The sequence below is a fragment of the Mercenaria mercenaria genome, chromosome 2 (assembly GCF_021730395.1).
Source record: "Mercenaria mercenaria strain notata chromosome 2, MADL_Memer_1, whole genome shotgun sequence".
NCBI classification, from domain to species: Eukaryota; Metazoa; Mollusca; class Bivalvia; order Venerida; family Veneridae; genus Mercenaria; species Mercenaria mercenaria.
In genome coordinates, this window is record NC_069362.1 from 49,215,794 (window position 1) to 49,222,566 (window position 6,773).

Genomic DNA, 6,773 nt, shown 5'->3' on the forward strand with positions numbered 1-6,773 from the left:
AAGAGTATCCACAATGGTTCAACAAATTAATGCCAGAATATGTGGAATTTAATTTGGAATTCAGTTACAGCTAAATAGTTATAAAACTTTAAATATCCACACTTTGACGTTCGCTAGATGCACATTGCAATACTAGATAAATCATTAATTGTTTGACAAGAAGTACAAATAATTATCTTCAAGTTAGATCTGACAGCAAAACATCGAGACCGGTATAGTTTAGTCCTGGTAGAGTTTGTTTTGTTGGTTGTAGTGTAGTTGCATCATTTCCAGTTGTTGGCGGGAGGGGAATGAAAATCTTGCAGTATGATGGTGACATTCGTAGAAGCAGTTGTGTTGCCGTACTGGGGCCCGTTGACACTTTGCATTTCATTTGCCTAATGAATAAATCATTGCAGATATATCACATCGGACCCAAAAATTTAAAGCAATGCATATTTCGGTGTTTTGCCGTTGCTAATAAACTATCTTTAGGGGCCCACGTGGCCGAGTGATTATATGACCTATGATTGCGTCGGTGCGACGTTAAAGCCAGCTAAACAAACAAACAAAACTCTATCTTACACCCGTGATGTTTGATAACTCTCGTGTTGTAAATCTCATCTTATAATTAACCTGTATGTAAGAGATTCCATCATCAACTTTGATTTTTCAGTACACCCGCAAGAAAATCTTACATTATGTAGTTCCTGTATATTAATTGTATATTCAGGAAAAGTATCCTGCTAAAATACATAATGTTATACTGCAAAGTAAAACAGAATTCTACGTCAATGTGCGCATTTTGTTAAAATGTCCTATTGTAAGAAAAAGTGATATAAGGAAGTCATTTGGTATGTTTTCTTTTAGTATTATTTGCTGAATATGGCATTCAAGGAAAGGTAACGTTTTTATAGCTAATAGTAGGTTTGAATAGCAATATTCGGGGTTTGAGTAAATGTATTCGAGGTAACTTTTTACTACATTAAAAAACAGTTACCGTCAAGTGTGATATTTGCATCTGCAACTACAACTAATGAAAGAATCTTATATTCTTATATACCAGTACTCCAAGTGTATGCTAAATAACTGTATTGCATAAAAACAAGGTAAAAAATGACTTATTTGATTATTTTTCTCCTTTTTGTGTATTAATATGTCGCGATGATTCGTCCTGGAAAACGTACGTAAATCAGCTAATTGCACTGAACAATTGACAGCTAATGGAAAGATTAAGCAACGTCAAAAACCGGGATAATAAAAATGTGCAGTATATCACATTATCTTATATCAATAAACAAATGTTGTAAGCTGATGGATAATGCAAAATATTTCTGTTACTTAAATCTCTAAATTTGAAATAGAGATGATTTAAAACTTTTTGGGAAAAATTGAAAACGATATCATTTGACATATATATATATATATATATATATGAATCTAAAAAGTGAACTTATTTGTTATAGCAATTATAAGAATTATAGGTAAAGTACAACCAGTAAAGCATGTATAATTATTATAATATACGCTTAATTTGTTTATAATAGACAATGTAACTGACAATATATATTTTTCCTAATATACTTACTTCCACAGTTACAGTACAATATCTGAAGTTTTGTCTGACTGTTGCGCTATTCTTGCCAATATCTACTAATGTATATATAACACCGGTAACGTTGTTTATGATAAAAAGTCCATCACCACAACTGCTATCTGTATGCAATGAAATAAATAATTCCTTAGAAAATTCAATTTATACAAAAAGTCTGTAGTAAGTTATTCGTTTTGAAAATGTTTTCGGTAATTTGAAGGACTTAGACATCATTTTTTTCCAGCTTTTTACCCATGTTGTTTTTTTCTTTGAAACCTAAAGACACTATCTCTTAATTAATTTACATGAACTTTACTTCAATCAAATAAAATACAGACATTATCTGAAAATAGAGAGGAAGATGATTTATAAAATTTGACAAACACTAAAAAACTAGTGTCCTTTTATTATTAAGACATGTATTGTAGAATTATTGTATAAAGTTTCTTCGGTATTGAGAACGCCTTTTTAGAAATGGATGAAATTGATTCATTTCGAAATAATATGAACAACCTGTGGTCAGTCTCTGTATTGCAAATGCGTTTTCAGTCATTATTTCTTAAACAGTTGTCACATTATAAACTGATAACCTACATGTTATTGAATAGTAAATCTTGTTTGATACTCGTTGGTCTCCAACTACGGCATGCACTCGTGCTACCTCAGAGTCCTGCTAAATAATCTGACAATGACTAAACGAATAAGGGTGAATGACTTAAGATCCGAAAAAATAAACATTATTCAATGCGTCTGAAAATGAAAAAGATTTTGTGAATAAGGAGTATTTTAATAAGCTTATTACATTCAAAGCCATGCATTATAAACATAATGTTTATTTTTTTACACTTCACAGTTTATAACACATGTCTACTCTAGTGATAGGCTACTTCCTTTCATTTTGCAAGTACACACATTAAATCTGGTATAATAATAATAATAATAATAATAATAATAATAATAATAATAAGCAGTAATGAATTATCTTTATTCTTTTCATGTCTCGAAATGAAGAATCTTACCTTCGGATTATTTCCGTTGATTGGTTTATTATATATGCAAGTGAAAAAAGGCGGTTCATCTTGAACGTCTTTTACAAGTATTATCAGTTCAGCAGAACTGTTCAGTCCTCCGTTCGGTTCATAGTCCTATATTTATATGAAGATCACGAATACTACTGGAGGAGCATATAACTCTTGTATACAACAGAATGACTTTAAATAAATGATCTAAATAATGTTAATGCTGTGCAGTTATTCGTGTACATGTAACAGTAGGTATGCTAGTTATTTGCTATTTTGACTTATATTAAGTGAATTTCGTCGTTTGTGTTCATGGAATCAATTAAATTTATTTTCTGTATGACAGAATTCCGCTTAAGCCGGTGCTAGGTATCTTGATGGGCGTCGCAAATTTTATAATCTCTGATTAATTTAAGTCTGTTATTATCTTTTTTGGTATGTTCACTGCTTTCAAAGTATTTTTTTAAAGATTTCCAAAACTATCAACTATTAAATGCTGTGTGGTGGTCGTAAAATGATGTCTTGTACTTAGACTTAGTGTTGTTATATCTTTTGGTCGTTTTGGATAATTTTGCCCCACCAAAATTTCTGTGTATTAATATAGTTCCTCCTACTTTATAAGCCGGATGAATTGCGGCCTGAGGAGTACTGCATAATTCAAAAACTCTCGTAAACAGACTTAACCAAACCTTGTCTACTGTTGTTTCGCTTGGATTTTTCTATGCTTACTTATAGATTCTATTGAGATAATAATACCTAACTCCTTCATCAGAATATCAAAACAAACGGTCTGACTGGACAAGGTTTGATACATTTCAGAACTGATACTGTCACAATGTCACTCAACATAACACATAACTTATTACACATAGTCTGCACACTTAAAACGATATCAGCTAACTTTATGGAGTAAGTTGATAATTAACACAAATGAAGAAGGTAAGTCTAGAAGAAATTGAAAGAGATTATCCAACTTTCTTCAAACTTTCAAACATTCAATAAATGTTGTTTTGTTTTTCAGTTTAAGATATCATAATTGGAAAATAAAATAATTCAACTTAATACCTGTGCAATTACCGTGAACTGGTAGTAACTATCATTTTCGTAGTCTAAACACAAATTTAAAGATACACCTCCCGTTACAGAGTCTATGGAAAAAGTTTTATTGTGCATCAATTGTAATTCTGGTAACTGAAAAACAATTGTTGTGCCACGAAATGTATGCTTGTATTGAATTTCTTTAATAGCACAAAAATGTTGACTTCGAGTGATTGTTCAAAAATACATTTATTTATAAAAACAAAGAACACCAATCTTACTTATTAAAGAAATATTGAGTAAAGTAATGAACGTGGGAGGATGCAGTGGGGTCTAAGACCTGGTGGTTATGGTCGCTGACTACGAATCACTAACCCTCACCTCTTTGGGTTCGAAACATTGCTTGGCTTACAGAAGACCAGTGGTCCTGTTCAGGTGCAAATAAAAAAATGAAAGTTAAAATGTAAAACTAGCATAAGTATCAACGTCGAAACATCAAAAGCTTACCTTTGTCATTGGCTGAAATAATAGAACACTGTTTTCGTTAATAGTCTTATGACCTCGTAGAATCGCAATTGTCGTGCATTGTAAATGCATTGTAAGTTGCATTCGCATGCAAATTAACAAATACCTGTATATTGTATAAACATTTTATTACTTTGATATAATCTTACAGATGATGAAAAATGTATTGTAGCAATATTGATAATATGTTCACTGATATGCTAACCATGCTTTCAGCACAAATAATTAACATTTTATATACTGTACATTGGTATTTGTACGGAGGGAATTCAGAAAACTTCGAGACTGTCCACATAAGATACTTAGTATAAAGAAAAACTTATCTAAGCATATTGCTTACACCAGTCCCTCAAAATATTCATCAATAACAGAAATCAACTTTTCCAGCCGGGCTATTCATGACCTGAAAGCCACAGAGTAGAATTTGCCATTGGTATAGTATACTGACACAGATACACTGAGCTAACAAGGGCGCTTCTGGAATTGTAGCGACGCTCAGTCAGCACATCACAGGGACTTTGGCCTGCTGGTCCCGTAAATTATACTGCATACTACAGTAACAACTGCTCTTGTGTGCAAATGCATTGTCATGAATAATTATTAAGGCAAATGCTCCGTAAACCAGGTTGAGAGTGGCGTTGAATGTAATGTTTTCTAACAGATTTTTGAACTTTGTCCCTGTAAAACTTTCCCGTAACATATCTGCCGGGTGCACTGAGTATTTGCACTATACAGCCTTTGGAATTGAAGAAAATTGTGAAACAGGGACCCATTGCAACTGAGTTCTTATTGCGATAACTGGTCGTTCTTGCCTTTTCCAAAGCCGCTGTTCGTTGTTATCTACCTTAATTTTATGGCTCGAAATAATATATCCGTGTCTCAACCCCTGCGTCTCAAATATCATTTTATCTGCATTTTAATAGATTTTCAGAAGTTTTCAACGTTTGGGTTTTTTGCTCTTTCAATTTGGTTAGAATATGGGGAACCCACCTTGCACATACATTCTATAATTTCAAGTGTTAAGTCAGAATTTCATGAACACTTCCCGATAAAATGCCCACTGATGCAGTTATTTGTTTTTTAATCTCGAGTCTTCTGCTACAATGGCTGCTACAGTAGCAATGTTATGAGAGGATGCTGAAGTTTAAGGGCACCCAAGATAGATCATAGACTCCGGATTCTCCTTTGTTAAATATTCTTACCCGTTTGTAAAAAAAGTGGCTTTTAATGGGGAAGAATCACCGTAATCAGTTTAACATTCTAGCAGAATCTGCTTGACGTATATATTTAGACAGCAACGCATCTTTATGTAGGACCTAATTTCCTTCCTGTCTGGAGCCTCCATGCTTACATGACATTAGTGTATACGAGTGTTGTGTGTCAGAACGCATGTAGCTAAGCTACCAAAACTGACTGTGTTGAAATTTTTAATTTGTATGGCATTTGGAAACTTATAGAAGTCCATGAATAAAATCTTGCATTTACCTGTAATAGTTTCTACGGAAGCGCGTTAGTGTCAAATATTTTCTGAATCATTCCGCTTTTATAAAAACACGGACACATATCCATTAATAACGGACACTTTCAAAGAATATCGTCCTTCAAAATGAAATCCGACAGTGTGTAGATAATTTATATAAGAAAAATATACATCGTTTATTATAATTAGACAGACAAGGACAAAATAAACATATTAAAACAAAACTCAATGTGGCGCCACTTTGAAAATGTCGGAGGACGAAAACGCTACTGGGGGACTTATAGTCTGGTTAATTGGTTAATTACTTGAACAAAGTGCATCCCTTACATTCATGATAAATGATATAGATAGCATTATATGTTAGCTTTAATGTACCTCTATATATGAAAAGGGAATACATAAACAAATGTTTACGCATGTACTCAACGTCTTTTATGAAATATACCATTAATAGACCGAAAAATAGGCTGTATATGATAATACATATACTAAAGCAGTCTAATGTTTTCGGTTTTACATAAATTATCATAAGTATTGTGCCTGTCATGTCAGACACAAAGAAATAGTCAAATTCATGCCAGACACAAAGAAATAGCCAAATTCAAGTCAGACACAAAGAAATAGCCAAATTTAAAGGGATAACAAAAAGCATGCAATGTTTCTCTAAATGGGCGGATCATAATCTATTTTGAAATGTTTTATAGTGGTACTAAACGGAACAAGAAGTTTGTCATAACCAAGAATCCTTTAAAATTCAGGGTTTAATATAACGCATGACAAAAGTGTCTTAAGATTTAGCTTTTAAACCAAAATTAATAACGATATTTAAACATAGTAAAATATTTTCTAAATTTATGGTAACGGTGACCCTGCTGATGAAGTTTATTGGAATTTTATTTATTAGGCTCATTAATTTTTAAGATGACAACGAAATTATTCAAAAGCTTATAAGATGTTACAGAGATAGATCTCCACCTAAATACGTAACAGCCATTACCATATCAAATTACAACTTTCTGACAATATGCACATGTTTTCTAGATATATTCATGCTGATTTCAAGGTATCATAAAATCTGTCTGCCGTCCATTTGTTTATAAAGAACTAGGCTTGTCATGTGTATCAATAACGGAATTTA

The 6,773-nt window shown here is 32.4% G+C and overlaps 1 long non-coding RNA gene across 1 annotated transcript; it reads right to left on the bottom strand.

Moving 5' to 3' along the window:
* Nucleotides 1–114: 114 nt before the first annotated feature.
* LOC128548487 (uncharacterized) lies at nt 115–2,364 on the bottom strand. Its single transcript, XR_008367102.1, has 3 exons — nt 2,168–2,364; nt 1,568–1,695; nt 115–377 (listed from the first exon to the last, which is right to left on the bottom strand). It is a non-coding gene; the product is annotated as an uncharacterized LOC128548487 (long non-coding RNA).
* Between the last annotated feature and the right edge of the window lie 4,409 nt (nt 2,365–6,773).